This window comes from Humulus lupulus, chromosome 4, assembly GCF_963169125.1.
Source record: "Humulus lupulus chromosome 4, drHumLupu1.1, whole genome shotgun sequence".
Lineage (NCBI taxonomy): Eukaryota > Viridiplantae > Streptophyta > Magnoliopsida > Rosales > Cannabaceae > Humulus > Humulus lupulus.
In genome coordinates, this window is record NC_084796.1 from 17,171,185 (window position 1) to 17,191,736 (window position 20,552).

Below are 20,552 nucleotides of genomic sequence, written 5' to 3' on the forward strand. Positions count from 1 at the left end.
TACCCGAACCGTAGATCGATCTTAGAAAATACAGTCGCGCCTCGGAGTTGATCGAACAAATCGTCAATCCGAGGTAGCAGGTACTTGTTCTTAATTGTTACTTTATTCAGCTCACGGTAGTTTATGCACATGCGCATACTTCCGTCCTTCTTCTTCACAAATAGTACCGGAGCTCCCCATGGTGAATGGCTTGGCCTAATGAAACCCAAGTCTAGGAGTTCTTGTAGCTGCATCTTTAACTCCTTGAGTTCCGTAGGTGTCATCCGATATGGTGCCTTAGAGATAGGCTCGGTGCCTGGCACTAATTCTAAATTGAAGTCTATTTCTCGAGTTGGCGGCAATCCTGGCAAGTCATCGAGGAAAACTTCTGGAAAATCTTGTATAATCCGAACATCTCCAACATTAAGCGGCGTCTCCCTTTCCACGTTCATTATGCTGGCTAAGAATGCTTGGCATCCTTTATCCATCATTCTTTGAGCTTTGAGAGATGACACTAACGGGGTGCGCAATCCTGAAGCTTGTCCCATGAAGCATCGTCTCTGGCCGTCAGGAGTCTCGAACATTACCTTCTTGCGTCTGCAGTCGATCGTTGCACCATGCCGTGCTAGCCAATCCATGCCTAGGATTACGTCAAAGTCCTTGATCACCAGATCTATCAGGTCTCCTTCTAGTTCTATGTCCTCAATCTTGATCGGTACGCCTCTGACTATTCGTGATGATAGAACTACTTTGCCCGAAGGCAACTCGGTTACAAACCTAGTTCTAAATCTTTCGCTAGGTTTGTCTAGTTTTTCTATCATTCCTAACGAAATATATGAATGATTGGCACCCGAATCAAATAATACATGACATAAGTTATTGAGGATAGAAACCTGACCTGTGACCACCTTGTTGCTAGCATCCGCCTCTCCTTGGATTAAAGCAAAAACCCGAGCAGGAACCATCTTTTCATCCTTCTTTCCTTCTGGCTTTTGCTGAGGACAATCTCTTTTACGATGCCCTTCTTGACCACAATTGAAACACTCCTTAGTGTTGGCACGGCATTCTCCAGGATGCTTCTTCTGACATTTTGCACATGGCGGGAATTCCACGTAGCCCGACCTATTTCCCCCATTATTTGGTTGTGCCCTTTTATTACTGTCGGCTTACTTGTTTTCAGGATGCCTTCTCTTCTGTCTGTTACCGTTGTTGTTGGACTGATTGTTGCCGCTATTGTTAGACTGATTGTTGTTCCGACTGGCCTGAGGTAGGCTCTGCTGTCTGGGTTCTGGCTTACCGGCTTCTTCTTTGCTTATGTTGGCCTGCAACCTTTCTACTTCAATTGCCGTTTCAAGAACGTCGGCATATGAAGTGTTTCCCGGGTTCGCTAGTTTCACCCCCATCTCGATCTTCGGGCGAAGTCCTCTAACAAACTTGTTCACCCTCAGATAGTCGGTTGGAACCAACTCTGCCGTGAACTTGGCTAAGCGATCGAACTGACGAGCATATTCCGCCATTGTTAAATTCCCTTGCTTCAGATTGGTGAACTCCTCAACTCTCGTAGCAAGTACCGCTGAATTGTAGTACTTCTTGTGGAAGAGCTCCACAAATCGGGTCCACGTCATGGTGGCAGCATCATGGGATTGCTGGACCAAGTCCCACCATATCCTGGCATCTTTCTTGAGCAAAGATGAGACGCAGGATATGCGGTCTACATTACTTAGGTTCATGTGGGCCAGAATTGGCTCCATATTTCTTAACCACTCTTCTGCCTCAAAGGGGTCTGTAGTCCCTTCGAAGTTTGGAGCGTGCTGCTTGTGGAATCTTTCATATACTGGCTCCAGGTGCTGTACTGGATATGGAGCGTAATTCGTCATAGGCCATCCCCCATATGGACCAACTTGTTGGGGTGCTGGGGCCATTTGTTGTGGCTGCGGCTGTGGCTGTGGCGGAGGCTGAGGCTGAGATTGAGCCTGTTGGCGTTGCTGCAGAAGTTCCTCGACTTGCTGTCGCAGTCTGGCAATCTCTGCAGTGTTGTCAGCTGGCTGTGCTGGCGCGTTGCGGCGAGCAGTAGCACGCACTCCCCTTCGGCGAACGGTAGGGACCGCGTTGGTCGCTGGAACATCGTTGGAGGCGTTTCCGTTGGTGCGTGCAGATCTTCGGAGAGACATCGTAGCAGAGTTCTAACAGTTGAAAGAAACATGTTAGAACTTTTCCTAATAGGCTCTAAGGCAAAAACTTATTCTAAACAAACATATCTCGGACCTATTTATTATGACTTCTTATGAAAAAATTATATAGGTCTTTATTTATTGTTAGGGTGGGTTTCTATACTTAGAAAAACAAGTCATCTTTATTTTCTAAGTGTGTTTCTAATCATCCTATAAGACTAAATTCTCAGGCTCGAAACTTATTTTTGTTCCAAAGTTAACCATATTGAGGGAGGGCTGGGATCAGTAAAATCGTTCCCACTACTAAGGCCCCCTAACTCTCAATATGGAAACCAGGTTCATTGATTTGTATCCACCCTCACCGAACTTAGTCATTATTCATTTTATTTAGTATTTATTATGATTGCGAAAATAGAATCAAACTCACACATGATATTCAAAAAGCATGTTATTCATTTGGAAAAACAATTTTCACTTATTACAATAAAAATAAATAAAACAAACACTAAAAACTTCTAATCTAAAAATCGAGATCTTCTACATACGATCCGTCATCTAACATATCATCATCTATTTGCTCATAATCATCATTGTCATGAGCATCGAAACGTCCTATAGGTAGGTTGGTGAGAATCCTATGTTTTTGCTCATTTGTGAACTGAAACTCAAATTTTGCGGTAAACCTAACTAAGAGGAAATAGTATCTCATTGCTAATGGTAATTCATCCTCCTCACGCATTTCTTCCCATATTTCTTCTAAAGCTGCTATTACAGGATGGAAATCTTTAAACAATCTAATTACTAATACATATTGTTCCGTTGATCTTGGCATTATTTGTTTAGCCTCTTGAAGGCCACCTATCTCTTGGTGAAACAAAAGCAACCTTCGAGTGATCCTTTCTAGGGCTCCTACGGTGTTTCTTGGCTCCCTTATTCTTTTTAAAGCATTAATGGCTCGGATATCTTGGTAGGTTAAAGCTCCGTTCATTCTTAACTGAAACATAAACACTAAAGTTGTTAGCTATATACATAAGTAAGGTAACTTGTAACTTAAACACTTACTTGGCGGTCAGATTCGGAGCTTTGAGCATGTGTATCGAGGAGAACTTCATGCGAAGGAACCGTTTCTCTGATACCAACTGTAATAACCCACTAATCTAGACTATTTGGACCATTAACAAAACTATACATAAAACTTACATTTTTATGAAAATACCATAATTTTATTGAGTAACTTGTAAAATAAGAGTTACTTACAAATAAATAGAATACTAAGAAGGATATGGGATCCCATTGTCTTTAAAAACAAAACATGATTTAAAATAAAAGACATTACATAAATGGTGCAGAAAATACATGTAAAAAAAGACATAAAACAGAAACTACATCCTCGAATCGAATAACGCTCGGCCCCTTGACTCCATTCACCATCGATACACATCCTCTAAGCGTCACGAATCTTTCCGCCTCTAAAGCTTATTTTCCTGCACATAAAACAAAAAGGAATGAGCCTAATGCCCAGCAAGGAAAATCTAACACATAGTCATAAACATAACTTCATAAGAAACATAAAGACTTAACATAATACATATAACATACACTTATTATAATGGCCATTATTACTTGGGGTCCCATAGACTAAACAAGCATATGCCCATGGGATTAGTGGGATCCTACTAGCTAAGTAGGTCCTATGCCCATAACTCATTTGGGGTCTTGTTGGTCATATGGGTCATATGCCCAAGCCTACAAACATACATGCATACATATCATAACACATTTAACAACATAAAACATAGATAACATAAGCATATAACATATTTATTCTAGCTTATTTTCCTTACCAAAGTTACCGAGATGTGTGGACTGAGTTGGGACTTTTTGGAACACTCCTAAAACCATAAGAAAGAGTGAGTCTAAAGAAGAAAGAAGATGAAATGAAAGGGATGGAAAGACTAAACCATTTGAGAAACATGCTTACCGAAACTTATGTGCTCAAGAACTTAGATTCCCTAACCAAAATGAAGATTAAGGTTAGAGATTGAGTAGAAGACTATGAGAAAGAAAATAACATAATACAGAAATGAACTAGAGTTTTGGTTACCTCAAAGACTTGAAAGACCAATCTACTCCTCAACCGAAATACTATAGAATCTCACTTCCCAAAGTGTTTGATAAGCTTATGATGTTTAAGCTTATGATTTTCCCAAACCAGGTGTTTACACTCTCACACTCACTTAACACTAGCAGCTTCTGAACTTAGAGCAAAAGGTGAATAATGGCTGGGTACTGGGTCCTATTTATAGAGTTTGGGAATGAAAGTATCTTGATTTTACTTGAATAAAAATAATGGCTTTTTAGGTGAAAATCATCTGAATAATCGTTCAGCAGAGGCTGAAGACTCGTTCAAAAGATGCTGGACTTTTGAAGAAGTTTGAATGGCTGAAAGGAAAAGAATTCAAAAGAGTTTGAATTCATGCTGGAGGAGGCAATATATCGCCCCCTGTAGGCGATATATCGCCTGGGCCAGTATGCCCGAGGCGACCGTGCATCGTCTCGTGTTTTCCGTATCTACGTGCTGCGATATATCGCCCCCTATAGCTGCGATATATCAGCATACGCTGAATATTTAAACACGAAATTACACATTTTTAGCTAAGTTTGAATGGAGTAAACAGCCTTGACTAAGCCTTCAACGTATTCAAAGCTGCTGACTGACCCTATGACATTCAAACTTTACTCCTTATTAAATTTAATCCTCAAAAATAATTAATCCTTAATCACCATTCATAACATGTGCTTAAAATCCTATTGGTTGATGTCTAAACCTTATAATATAATAAATATAATTCTTAATATCAGTCACATTAATCAAACCTTAGGTTATACTAAATATTCTTAAACTATAGGTTAAACTTAGAAAATCTATAAGTACTACTATAAGTGTCCAAATAATTCCCGGTCTGAACCAAAAATCCACAGTAACAAAGATAATACTAAACATACTATAATACTACTGAACAATTAGCTAAGTAAAGTTCTTGGACTCTACACATGTTATAATGCATGACAAAATATTAAACACTTTAATCATATTCAAGAATTTATAATAAATAAAAGCAGGTTGGTAACTTCTTGGTATTTCTGGAAAAATTACAACACTTGCAAAATATACATGAAAATGTAACCTAGACTAGCTAAGGCTTAATAAAGAATGCCTTGATCTCGAGCCTTAAGATGTAGTCTTGTTGAACCAATGCCATTATTTTCCATATCCTTTTTGAATTATACAACTTTTAATTATTTTAAACAACCTTTTAAAATAATTAAACTTTGGGTTCTAACACCCAAATAGTTTCTAAGACCCAATTTAAATTTGGCTTATTTAATTCAAAATAAAATTAAAAATAATTTTAATTTTAATTTTTGATATTTTAATTAAAACAATTTTTAATTATGGAAGAGAAAAATTAAACATTTTTAATTAAGAAAAATAATCAAAGCTATTTCAGTTGCTATTTCAGTTATAGAAATTTCCTAATTAAAATCATTTTAATTCAATTTCAAATGTTTAATTAATTAAATAATTAAAACATTTTTGGTAACAACACATTAGGGTTTGATACAAACCCTAGATATGTCATCAACAAGGGTAGCGGCAAGGGGTCCTAGAGGCATGGAGGAGCTCTGCAAGCCATGGTGGTGGCGAGCACGCGAGCGGCTGCGATGGCAGCGGAGCCGTACGGTCATTATGTACGGACGTACAGTTGGGTCGAGGGGGGCACTAATAACTCTACAAATTAGAGTTATTTTACCATATTTTATATGCTAATTGTTGCTTAGTTCTTGAGTTTTTAATTAACTTATTAAGTTTTTATGTAATTTTTAATTTATTAGTCTTATTGTAGTTTTCTAGATTTTTATATGTTTTTATAGACATTTTATTATAATATGTTGTAGTTTAATTATTTGAAATTTGTGTTGTTAGATTATAAGTAAAAAAAAAATTTGTGATTTTATTGAACTTAATTGCCAAAGTAAATTAAATTTCAATTAGTATTTTCATGGAATTAAATTGAGTTCTTTTATAATTGAAAATATTTGATTCTAGTTTAATATTTACTTATTGTGTAGGATGTACCTTGTAATTTTTTTTCTTGAAAAAGAAGAGAAATGGAAATAAAAGTGGCATTTGTGAAGAGGAAATAACAAATTTTGGCACAAGGCCACTTTCTTTCAGCAAGGCCCAAGTCAGCCACTAACCCAGGCCCAAGTCAGCCACCAACTCAGGCCCACGTTCAGCTCCATTCAGCCCAGCCTGCTGAAGACTTCCCAGCCAACTCAAGCTTCTCCCAACGCCTGCACCAACCTGCCGAGACACCAACAAGTCACCAGCTGCCGCCACCTGTCCAAGCAGCCATCAGCCTCCACACCCAGCCTTGCCCAGCCGCCTGCCTTCACCAAAACCCCCTTGAGCCCATCAAAGTGCTCATTTGTCCCCTATGACAAAAATGCCAACTTTTTACCATTTTTTCTACACATTTTCACCACAACATCATCATTACACCCTATAATTTACCTCTACATACCATATTTATTTTATTTAATTAATCTAATCAATTTAATTAATTTAAATTGATTATTTTAATAATCCCACTTTGGCTATAAATATGGACTTTCAAGACCATTTTAGGGTGCTTAATGTTTTGGTTACCATCTTTTTCTCTCATTTTCTCTCTACCATTCTCTCTTCCATTTGGGTTTTTCAAGAGCATTTTGCAAGTATGTATGTCATTTATTTTGTAATTTCTATTCTAGTTATGTGCTTCTAATCTTTTTCATAAGATTATTAAGATCATGATGAAGCTGTTGGGGTTTTATGCCCTAATTAAAACCCAAATTCTTTGTAATCTCATTTTATTATCAATAAAAGAATAGAAATCATTTTTTGACTTGGTCAATCACTTTGCTCACATGTTTTATTTTCATGATTATTTATTTAATATAAACTTCTATTAAATCCCGAGCATATAGCTAATCTTATTTATAGTGACGTAATCACAGTGGAATATAAATATGATTATATGTTCAAAAATAAGTTAGTCCTAAGATTAGTCAGTGCACCGGATTTACACTGACTTGCCAATCTACGATATGATCTACTTACACATTACAGTGTTATGTTCTTTCCAGAACATTAGCAAAGTAGATAAGATCGGATGTATTTGTTACATCGGACAGGACCGATATTGACAGTTGATAAGATAAGTAAACATACCGTTATTATCTATTCTAGTCATATCATATAGTTGACCATAGGTCAATTCAATCTCAATTCTGAGTGGTTAGTATTCAAACTGATTGTATTATTTGAGTTCTTTGACTTGTTCGTTACCAGCTTACCCTACGGACTAGCCCATACTTACATCTTGGGAACTCGGTAGTATAATTGAGTGGGAGTGTTAATCATAGATATGAACATCTATAGCTTCTGATGAAGAAGTGAAACGATGGTTTCCTTTTAGTTTGGTTCAAGGTGTTAAATGATAGAGATCTCATTTCAGTAATTAAATTAATTTATTGAAATATCATTTACAAGGAACTAAGTGTTTTAAGGATAAAATACAATGAGGGGTAAAACGGTATTTTAGTCCTATCTCATTGTAGACCGTCTATAGAGGATTGAGTGACAATTATGGTTGTAACAATGGATAATTAATAGCGTATCTATATTTGTTATAGAGCGTTCTGTGAATTCAAGAGTGCAATTCCAAGTCTATAGTGGAGTCATGAGGAATTAATAAGTTAGTAAATTTATTTGTTAGATTTATGATAACTTATTGGAGCTTGGTTTCATAGGCCCATGGTCCCCATTGTACCTTGGATAAAATCATTTAGATAGTCTCAATTAATTGATTTAATCATCAATTAGAATTATCAAAGTTGACCAGGTCAATTTTGGATAGTTTCACAGAGTTGTGTAATTTTGAGAAGAAAAGAGAAATTATGGCAGATTTATTAATTAAGATAAATTGGTATCTAAATTAATAAATAAATTTAAATCAAGGTTCAAATTATAAATAATTAATTTGATAAAGGATTTAAATAATTATTTAATTAATTAAATCAATAGAAAATAACACAGGCCTTGATTTTAAGTCCAATGGGCTTATAATCAAATGGGAAATTTCACGGGCCTATAGCCCATGATAATTTCGACCTAGGGCTTCAAAATGGCTGTTATTTTATTGATTTTTTAATTAAATTAAATGGCCTAATTGAGTCTATAAAAGGAGTGCTTATAGAGAAGTTAAAAAAAAGGGTTTTTGATAAGTCAGATTTTCTGATAGTTTTATATTCTCTCTAAACACAAGTCATTTTCTAAGCCTCTTTGTATTTTCTCTTCTTCTCTCTATATCTATCTCATGTGTTGAGAATTGCCCACACTAGTCTAGGTGGTTCTAAGGATACATTGGAAGATCGTGAAGAAAATAGAAGATCGGTTCAGTTTCTTGATAATACTCTGCGACAGAGAGGATACACGAGTTAGAGAAACTGAAGGAAGGACTCTTAATTCCGCTGCGTATACTGTAAGTATTCTATTTTTGTTTCTCTTTGAATTCAATTTTAGAAACATGTTTTAGGCTATCTCGTATTAATTTGTTTAATATTAGATATACATGAAAATAAATAAAGATCCTGTATAAGTTTTTCCAACAGAAGCAACTTGTAACTAGGTAATATTTATGTTGTATGTTGATTTCCCTTGTAATACAACAAAGTTTATGGATTTTTCTTCTACATATATTTCTTTCGTCTTAAATATCTTGTATTTTAGATTGTTAGAACATATTTACACTTTGTTCTTCATTAGTGCATAAACATAATATTCTTTGTGTAAGATGTGTCATTAAATTGTACACATCCATGCTTAGAACAAAAATATTATGTTTTGCCTTATAAATAATGTTCATTGATTTATTTGTTATTTCATTAGATTGATTTACACTAAATGCTTTGAAATTATAATTTTGAAAAGTGAAGAAAAATCCTATCTTTTTATAAGAAATTTGTGCTTAAAATTATAAATCTTTTTGGAAAATGATAGTTTAAATTATTTTAACTATCACTAAAACTTGTGAATCAATATACTAATAAATATTATTAAACTTACATTTTGTGGATTCTAGTATCTTAATAATCTTTTCTTTTAACACTTATTTTCAACTCATTATTGCTTTATTTTCATTCTCTTAAATAGCTTTATTTTTCAATTTTTTATTTTATGTTCATAATATTAAAACTCATCAATCTTTGGAGCTAGGTTAGAATGTATTATTTTTGATTTAAAATAGTTTCATTTTCGATTTTAGACAACTCCATTGAGTTCGACATCCTTGCTTACACGATCACTATTCTATATGGACGATTCGTGCGCTTGCGATATATAAATTTTTAAACATACCCGTTTTGGGTCCATCAAGTTTTTGGCGCCGTTGCCGAGGAGTTGCAAGAGAAAAGAAACGAAAATTATCTCAAGGTTAGTAAATTCTTCTACTAGTTATTTTAATTTTTGCACTTAAAAAAAACTAAAAAAATATATATATCTAAAAAAAAACTAAAAAAAAAAAAAAGATAAAAAGAAATTTGGGACGGTTCAACCACCCATAAAAAAAATATATACTTATATTTCTATATTTATTGTTTTTTTTTTAGTTGACGGCACTTGTGCCTCCTATCTATCCTTTTAATTTTTATAGTCGATGGCACTTGTGCCTCCTAATTTTGTTGTAATTTTATTTCTTTTATATCTTTGTTAGTTGACGGCACTTGTGCCTCCTAACATTTGTTGTAATTTTCTTTATTTATTTAATTTCCGCAAATTACTAGTTGATGGCAATTTTGCCTCCTAGCTAGTTGATGGCAATTTTGCCTCCTAGTCTTCTGTCTTATGTTTTAGTTGATGGCACTTATGCCTCCTAATTTTTACCTTAATTTTGTTATGGTTGATGGCATGCTATGCCTCCCTACTCTTGCCTAAATTTTAGTCTTATTTAATTTTACCTTATTTTTCTTTACCTTTTATCATATTATTCTATAATTGTGAAAAATACTTGAAAAAAAAAAGAAAAACCTAAATCTTGTCCTTTCACCATAAGCAATTTTTTATTAAAGGAAATTTGAACAAAATTCCCATCCGCCTCAACTAATTAACCTTGGGGAGTTGTTAGTAGTGCGCGAGTAATTGGAATTAAATAGGCCTGGGGACAAGTAAACCATAAGAATTATATTGTTGTGAAATCTCTAAAAATTCTAAGTATGCTCTGTGGTTGCAGTTTTAACTGATCTTCCACATCAGAAAATTGTTTGTTTGAGATTATCCTTGTTGCCTTGTTTGTGAAAATTGTATGCATCATTAGGAACGTAACTCTAAAAACGATTAGTAAAAAGACGGTTATCGTTGTTTGAAATTGAAAGTGTTAGTAAAGATTTGAGCATCATGGAACCTATTGCTAATATTGTTGATGAAAATGCTGTGCCTGAAAAAACTTTGCTTTAATATTTTGCACCTATTTCATCTAATGCTCCTTCATGCATTGTTTTACCTACAACTTCTGCTACTCATTTTGAGCTTAAACCAGCAATCATTCAATTGTTGCCATCTTTTTATGGGTTAGATAGAGAGGATCCTTACATGCATGTCAAAGATTTCTTAGAAATTTGCTCAACATTTAAATTTCAAAATTTTTCTGATGAGTCGGTCAAACTAAGATTGTTTCCTTTTTCATTAAAAGACAAATCAAAAGCTTGGTTAAATTCCCTTCCCACTGGGTCTATAACTACTTGGGATCAACTTTATAATAAATTCTTGTTGAAATTTTTTCCAATGTCTAAAACTGATAGTCTAAGGAGAGAAATCTCCGAGTTTTTTCAAAAAGATAATGAAGAGTTTTATGAATGTTGGGAAAGATTTAAAGATTTATTATTAAAATGTCCTCATCATGGTTTTGAAAAATGGAGACTTGTAAAATATTTTTATGATGGTTTGACTCCCTCTAATCGTCAAATGATTCAATCTATGCATACTGGAAAAATTTTAAAATTTCAAGGACAAGAGGCGTGGGACGCCCTTGAAGATTTATCTGTCAATTCACAACAATGGAATTATTTTGATCCTAGGTCTAGGTCAACTAATTCACCAAAAAGAGGAGGAAGGTATGAAGTAAAAGAAGAATTAGACTTAAGAACATCCTTAAACAAATTAGTGAGAAAAGTAGAAGCTTTAGCCATAAGCCAAACTATAAACTCTCCAATTCAACCAAGAAAAGATGTTTGTTCTATATGTTCTAGTCCTTGCCATAATGCCCAATCATGCCCTTCCTACCAAGAAGCCTTTTCTGAGGAGGCCAATGCTCTTCATTCTTATGGGAAACCAAATGATAGCCCATTTTCGTCCACCTACAATCCAAATTGGAGAAACCATCCAAACTTTTCATGGAGACAAAACCAACCCCAAATGAATCAAGGGCACCAACACAACACACAAAACCAAGCTCATGCCCCACAAAATCAACCATATCTGCAACAAAGAAAACCTTCCTTAGAAGATACTTTACAACAATTTATGCAATCCACTCAACAAATCCTACAAAATCAATCTCAATCAATTACCAAACTCGAGACACAAGTAGGACAACTCGCCACTGCTTTAGCCGATAGAGAGAAAGGAACATTCCCTAGTCAACCTATCCCTAATCCAAAAGGTCAATATGAGATAGGAAAGTCTAGTCATAATGGAGAAGTCAAATCAATTTCAACTCTTAGGTCTGGAAAGAAAATTGTCAAACCCGATTACATACCCGAGGTTGAAAACGAAAAAGAAAAAGAAAAGAGTCAGCCTTCTAGTTCTAATGCCAATGACTTTTCAAACAAGGAAACTCCAATCCATCCTTTCATTCCAAAAGCCCCATTCCCACAAAGATTACTTCCAATTAAAAAAGGCGGCCAATATAATGACATCTTAGAAGTTTTTAAACAAGTTAGTATCAACATCCCTTTCTTAGATGCCATTAAACAAATTCCTGCATACTCTAAATTTTTAAAGGATCTTTGTACTGTTAAAAGAAACACTAATGTTCCTAAAAAGGCGTTTTTAACTGAACAAGCTAGTTCCATTATTCAATATAAGAGTCTTGTTAAATATAAAGATCCTGGGTGTCCCACAATTTCATGCATTATTGGTGATCATTTTATTAACAAAGCTTTACTTGATTTGGGTGCTAGTGTGAATTTATTGCCTTATTCTGTTTATAAGCAACTTGGTCTTGGTGAGCTAAAACCTACCTCTATAACTCTTCAATTAGCTGATCGTTCTGTGAAAATTCCTAGAGGCATTATAGAGGATGTTTTGATAAAAGTTGATAAATTTTATTTTCCTGTTGACTTCATTGTTCTTGATACTCAACCTGTGGAAAATATGCATGCTCAATTTCCTATCATTTTAGGTAGACCATTCTTAGCTACATCTAATGCAATCATAAATTGTCGTAATGGTGTTTTGAAATTATCTTTTGGAAATATGACTGTTGAATTGAATGTATTTAATGTTGTTAAATCTGTTGAGTGTGAGGAAGTGCATGAAGTTAACATGATAGATAGTATTTGTGAAGATGATGGAAATGACTTACTTGATTTTTGTGAAAAATACTTTGGTATGAACTTGCATATTGATGACTTTAATGATGATGTGAATGCTTTGCTAGAGTCTATACCCTTAAATGAAACCAAAGTTGAACCTTTTTCACCCTTAGGTCATGTTCAATCAATTTCTGAGTCTCCAAAGTTAGACCTTAAACCTTTGCCAGAAAATTTAAAATATGCTTTTCTAGGAGAGTCTGAAACCTTACCTGTTATCATAGCATCCGCTTTAGATAAAGAACAAGAAGGTAAATTGTTAGATGTCCTTAGAAAACATAAAGAAGCCATAGGTTGGACCATTGGAGACATTAAAGGAATTAGCCCATCCATATGTATGCATAGAATCCATCTAGAAGAGAATGCTAAAACCTCTCGGGAATGTCAAAGAAGATTAAATCCAAATATGAAAGAAGTAGTTAGAGAAGAGGTCATAAAATTGTTAGACGTAGGTATCATTTACCCTATTTCTGATAGTCAATGGGTTAGTCCAGTTCAAGTTGTGCCTAAGAAGTCTGGAATCACAGTTGTTGAAAATGAGAAAAATGAATTAATCCCTACTAGAATACAAACGGGGTGGAGAGTGTGCATAGATTATAGAAAGTTGAATAATGTTACTAGAAAAGATCATTTTCCATTGCCATTTATTGATCAAATGCTTGAACGATTAGCTGGCCATGCATATTATTGTTTTCTTGATGGGTATTCGGGATATAACCAAATCCCCATTGCCCCAGAAGATCAAGAAAAGACTATTTTTACATGCCCTTTTGGGACTTTTGCCTATCGTCGCATGCCTTTTGGATTATGTAATGCACCTGCGACTTTTCAAAGGTGTATGATTTCGATTTTTTCTGACATGGTTGAAAGATTTCTTGAAGTATTTATGGATGATTTTTCTGTGTTTGGTTCTTCCTTTGATGAATGTCTGCATCATCTTTCACTTGTTTTAATTCGTTGCAAAGAGAAAAACCTTGTGCTTAACTGGGAAAAATGTCATTTTATGGTTAAAAAAGGAATTGTTTTAGGTCATGTAATATCTTCTGAGGGAATAGAAGTTGATAAAGCTAAAGTTGATCTTATTTCAAAACTTCCCCCACCTAAAACTGTGAAAGAAATTAGATCATTCTTAGGCCATGCCGGTTTTTATAGAAGATTTATAAAAGACTTTAGCAAAATTTCTCGGCCTTTATGCCATTTACTTGGAAAAGAAAATGCTTTTGTCTTTGATAATAATTGCCATGTTGCCTTTGAAAAATTAAAAAATTTGTTGACTACTGCACCCATTATTCGACCTCCTGATTGGAAAATACCTTTTGAAATAATGTGTGATGCTTCTGATTATGCTATAGGTGTTGTCTTAGGACAAAGACTTGAAAAAATACCTCATGTAATTTACTATGCTAGCAAAACTTTAAATGATGCTCAATTAAATTATTCCACAACCGAAAAAGAATTGCTTGCTGTTGTTTTTGCATTGGAAAAATTTAGATCTTATTTGTTAGGATCTAAAATTGTTGTCTATTCTGATCATGCTGCATTAAAATATCTCTTATCGAAAAAAGATGCTAAGTCTCGTTTGATCCGTTGGATCCTGCTTTTACAAGAATTCGACTTAGAAATACGTGATAAAAAAGGATCTGAAAATGTTGTTGCTGATCATTTATCTAGACTAGTTGTTGAAACTATACATGATTCCACTCCTATCACTGAAACTTTTCCTGATGAACAATTGATGCATGTTTCTTCATTGCCTTTGTAACGCCCTGGATAAGCAAGACCGTTACACTGTGTGTTTAAAATAGTGCAAGACTTGCTAATCAAGTCATTCAGACAAAGTGTAAGCTCTATACCATTATCAGAGTAGGAATAAAAAGATTTTGGTTACAAACAGGCTATTTTCAGTAAAAATGACGATTTAGTACATGGAGACTCGAAACAGGGTTTAGATGTCTTAGTTACAACAAATTCTAGAAGTTACAAATAGTTCAAGCCACTCTAATGGCAAAATATACATTTTAGGTTTCCGTCCTGTACAATTTGTCGACCGTGGCGGCCGAGCAGCTGACAATGTACACCTCGCCCCCAGAGCTCTCCAACTCATGGTTGATTCAGCCTACCCTTGCCTTTACCTGCACCACGTAGCACCCGTGAGCCAGGGCCCAGCAAGAAAGCATAATAACATAGCAAGATTAACATCAATAATCAAATATTCCACAGTGCATAATCAGAAATTCATCAGTTCATAACACCTATCCACGTAGTGATAACAATTGTCATCCAGACAGTCAATCAACTATATTCATAGCACAATATTCACGTTCATAACTAATAGATTGTCATATCCATCAAATAACATTCAGGGTTGGCGCCCTTAGTCACACCCTCTATTTAACACACTGTCTTCGGCTCAATAGGGCCGCCCCCAGTGTAATACTCACTGACTCCGGCCAGCTTAACCGAGCTCAGTGATAAATAAGCTGCCTCAGCTCCCAGTGGCTGAGCCGCGCCCCAGTGCGCAAATAATGATTCCGACACCCTTAGGCCGGTAATCGCATGTCCCATGGCGTAATAACACCATCTCATGACATGATATACAAATATTGGGAACTCTTAGTCCCATCATGACCACATGGTTAATCACATTCACATAATAATGCATACAAACATAGGGAACACTTAGTCCCAACCTAACCACATACTCAGGTGCAGCTTTCTTACATGTATCCCGAGCTTCCGATGCCCCAAAGCCGCGAGCACGGTCCTCTTTCCCGAGCCTCACCAAAGACCTAGTCACAACACAAACAAAACATCCTTTATGACTAACCAATCCAAAACTACTTCCCGGAACCAATCCCACACTCTCAGAATCCCCAAGACCTTAAAACAATACCCCGGAGACATCCCCCGAACCCCCGGAGCGAAGGCCCAAAAATTGCCAAAAGTGACATCCTGAAATTGGCCTTGTGCCGCGGCACCACTTCCTTGTGCCGCGGCACCCAACAGTCAGAGACTCCAAGCCGCGGCACACAAAACCCGTGCCGCGGCACGCCTTCGCAGCCCAGAATTCTGGGTTTTTCCTTCGCATTTTCCCGAGCTCCAACCTCTCCAGATCACCCCAAACTCCATCCTAAGTCCCAAAATCAACTCTAAACCCTTAATAAACCTCACAACAACCCAAAAACATCATGCCCAAGCTCACTCACACCTTCAAACCTAAAATTCACTCTTGAATTTCACACTTAGCAACTCAAACCAGAAAATTAAGAACAACTTGAACTCAAACACAAACCACACTCCAAACTCCCTATACCTTAACAGAAACAAGCCTAATAAACACACAGAGACCTTACCTTGAATGATGAGTCCAACCTCCAGCTCTAAACCTCCTTCCCCCTTGATTTCCCAACTCTAAAATTACATAAAACCAGCCACCAACTTGCCTCAAATCACATTCATTATCTAAAATTTCAGACTTAAAACTTGGATATATCATAATCAAGATCTTACCTCTGAATATCCCTGATCTAAGCTTGCTTGACAACTTCAATCACCCTTAAATTCTTCTTCCAAAAGCTAAATTCAGTTTCTCCATTTCTTCTTCTTAGGTTTGCTCTTCCTCTAGGTCCCCAATTTCAGCATAAACCCATTTCTCCAAGTGTTATACGTATATCATATTTTCCCTTTAGCTAATGATCATTTATCCTACCAAATGACTGTTCTACCCTTCCACTAATACCCCTTCCTAACTAAACCTCAAGGCCATGCTTGTCTTTTCACCAGCTTTGCAATTCTACCACTTCCTTTAACCAATCTTGTTACTCTCTATGGTTACTAACAGCTACACAAGTTACCAAACCACCGGTTACCAATATCTCACGAGAACTAAATTACAAAATCCCCAAAATACCCCTAGGCTCCTCCCGAGCCGAGTATAAAATCCCGTTGTGACTTTTGAGTTAACTAGCTCTCTAGGAACGTCTCGGCACGTGCATCGCATTAATATCACCACATCCACGTGGTACAAATCACATCACATAATTATCACACGTATGCCCTCAACGGGCTAGAATTATCACATACCATAGTACACATAATCATGCATCTCAAATACTCAAATAGTCATATAACATGCTTAAAATCATAATCATGCGTCTTAATCATTAAATTCACGCATACTTCCCATTATGCCCTCCAGGCACGCTAATCAAGGCCCTTAAGCCTTATTAGCAAATTTGGGTCGTTACAGCCTTGGTATGCTGATATTGTTAATTATTTGGTCACTAAAGAAATACCATCTCATTGGTCTAAGCATGATAAATCTAAAATTTATTCTGAGGTGAAAAACTTTACTTGGGATGATCCCTACTTGTTTAAATACTGCCCTGATCAAATAATTAGAAGATGCATTCCAAATTGTGATCAATCTAAAATCATATCTTTTTGTCATGATCATGCATGTGGAGGACATTTTAGTGGTAAGAAAACAGCTGCTAAAGTTTTACAATGTGGTTTTTATTGGCCTACTATCTTTCATGATACATATGTTTATTGTAAAGCTTGTGAACGTTGCCAAAAGTTAGGAAGTTTAACTAAAAGAAACATGATGCCTTTAAATCCTATTCTTATTATTGACATATTTGATGTTTGGGGCATTGATTTTATGGGACCATTTCCTAACTCTTTTGGTAATCTTTATATTCTTGTTGGAGTTGATTATGTGTCTAAATGGGTTGAAGCTATTGCATGCCACACTAATGACCACAAAGTTGTGCTTCGGTTTTTAAAAGAAAATATATTTTCCCGTTTTGGTTCACCATGTGCTATAATTAGTGATAACGGTACACACTTTTGTAATAAGCCATTTGAACATTTGATGAAACAATATGGCATTACACATAAAGTCTCAACACCATATCACCCACAGACTAGTGGTCAAGTTGAAGTGTCTAATAGGGAAGTTAAGCACATTTTAGAAAAAACTGTGAATCCAACTAGGAAAGATTGGTCCTTAAGACTCACTGATGCATTATGGGCGTATCGTACCGCATACAAAACACCCATTGGCATGTCACCCTACAGACTTGTGTATGGGAAGGCGTGCCATTTACCTGTTGAGTTAGAACATAGAGCCTTTTGGGCAATTAAGCAGTTAAACTTTTCTTTAGACAAGGCAGGTGAGAAACGAAAGCTTCAACTAAATGAACTAGATGAAATTAGGAATGATGCATATGACTATTCAAAAAAGTATAAGGATCGCATGAAATTTTACCATGACAAAAATATTTTGAGAAAAGATTTTTATCCAGGTCAGAAAGTCCTTTTATACAACTCTCGTTTGCATTTATTCCCGGGAAAGTTACGCTCTAGGTGGTCCGGTCCTTACATTGTTCGAATTGTTTTTCCACATGGAGCTATTGAAATTGAAAATCCTAAAAATGGTGATATATTTAAAGTTAATGGACAAAAATTAAAACCATTTTTAGAATTAAAAACTGATGAAGTGGATGAGATACTCCTTGAGGACCCTGTTTACCATGTTCTTTGATTCCTATTTGATCTTGGCAACTTGTGTTTTATTTGTTTTGTTTGTTTTATGTGTGATTTAATTTTTGTTTGTTGTATCTTCTACTCTCTTAGTGGTGCACCATATCGAGGTACGACCATTCTAAACTCTAAACTCTTGTCAATTTTAATTTATATTTATATTTTGACACATTGAGGATAATGCTTAAATTAAGTTTGGGGGTATCAAGTTTATAAGGTTATTATCATTAAGGAGTATGATTTATTGTGTTTTTGCTTTGCGTTGTTTTTTTGTTGTTTTGTGTTTTATTTATGTTATTTATGTTTGTTTGAAAAAAAAAAATTTATATGTTGTTGTTTTGTTAATTTTTTTATTTTTTATTTATTTGTTCATTTTTATAAAAATTCAAAAAAAAAAAATTATAAATAAATAAATAAAATTTGGTGATATTTTTCATTTTCAATGATAAAAATCCTGATTGAGTTTGAATTTAATTCTCTTAAAAATATGAATAATTTTTAAGCTTTGTTTTTAATTATAGGGTCAATTTTGCTTGTAACAAAAATTACATTTTTCATAGCAAAAACATTCTTATTTCCTATAAGTTTAAGTGAAAATTAATTTTAATGAAAACTTATTTTCTAAAAGCAAAATTGACAATTTAATTAATTACATAAGCTTAACTTTTATTCATAATAATTTCTGAGCTTTATTTTCATTGTGCAATTTTTGAGAAAATCATTTTTATATCACTAATAAAAAAAAAATATATGTGTATTTTAATTTTTCTTTTGCTTGAGGACTAGCAAAACTTTAAGTTTGGGGGTGTGATAACTCTACAAATTAGAGTTATTTTACCATATTTTATATGCTAATTGTTGCTTAGTTCTTGAGTTTTTAATTAACTTATTAAGTTTTTATGTAATTTTTAATTTATTAGTCTTATTGTAGTTTTCTAGATTTTTATATGTTTTTATAGACATTTTATTATAATATGTTGTAGTTTAATTATTTGAAATTTGTGTTGTTAGATTATAAGTAAAAAAAAATTTGTGATTTTATTGAACTTAATTGCCAAAGTAAATTAAATTTCAATTAGTATTTTCATGGAATTAAATTGAGTTCTTTTATAATTGAAAATATTTGATTCTAGTTTAATATTTACTTATTGTGTAGGATGTACCTTGTAATTTTTTTTCTTGAAAAAGAAGAGAAATGGAAATAAAAGTGGCATTTGTGAAGAGGAAATAACAAATTTTGGCACAAGGCCACTTTCTTTCAGCAAGGCCCAAGTCAGCCACTAACCCAGGCCCAAGTCAGCCACCAACTCAGGCCCACGTTCAGCTCCATTCAGCCCAGCCTGCTGAAGACTTCCCAGCCAACTCAAGCTTCTCCCAACGCCTGCACCAACCTGCCGAGACACCAACAAGTCACCAGCTGCCGCCACCTGTCCAAGCAGCCATCAGCCTCCACACCCAGCCTTGCCCAGCCGCCTGCCTTCACCAAAACCCCCTTGAGCCCATCAAAGTGCTCATTTGTCCCCTATGACAAAAATGCCAACTTTTTACCATTTTTTCTACACATTTTCACCACAACATCATCATTACACCCTATAATTTACCTCTACATACCATATTTATTTTATTTAATTAATCTAATCAATTTAATTAATTTAAATTGATTATTTTAATAATCCCACTTTGGCTATAAATATGGACTTTCAAGACCATTTTAGGGTGTTTAATGTTTTGGTTACCATCTTTTTCTCTCATTTTCTCTCTACCATTCTCTCTTCCATTTGGGTTTTTCAAGAGCATTTTGCAAGTATGTATGTCATTTATTTTGTAATTACTACTCTAGTTATGCGCTTCTAATCTTTTTCATAAGATTATTAAGATCATGATGAAGCAACTTGTAACTAGGTAATATTTATGTTGTATGTTGATTTCCCTTGTAATACAACAAAGTTTATGGATTTTTCTTCTACATATATTTCTTTCGTCTTAAATATCTTGTATTTTAGATTGTTAGAACATATTTACACTTTGTTCTTCATTAGTGCATAAACATAATATTCTTTGTGTAAAATGTGTCATTAAATTGTACACATCCATGCTTAGAACAAAAATATTATGTTTTGCCTTATAAATAATGTTCATTGATTTATTTGTTATTTCATT

General features: G+C 34.8%; 1 non-coding gene across 1 annotated transcript; it reads right to left on the reverse strand.

Annotated features, from left to right (window-relative positions):
* Positions 1-11,052: 11,052 nt before the first annotated feature.
* Positions 11,053-11,159, reverse strand: LOC133833398 (small nucleolar RNA R71). Its single transcript, XR_009892779.1, has one exon. It is a non-coding gene; the product is annotated as a small nucleolar RNA R71 (small nucleolar RNA).
* Between the last annotated feature and the right edge of the window lie 9,393 nt (positions 11,160-20,552).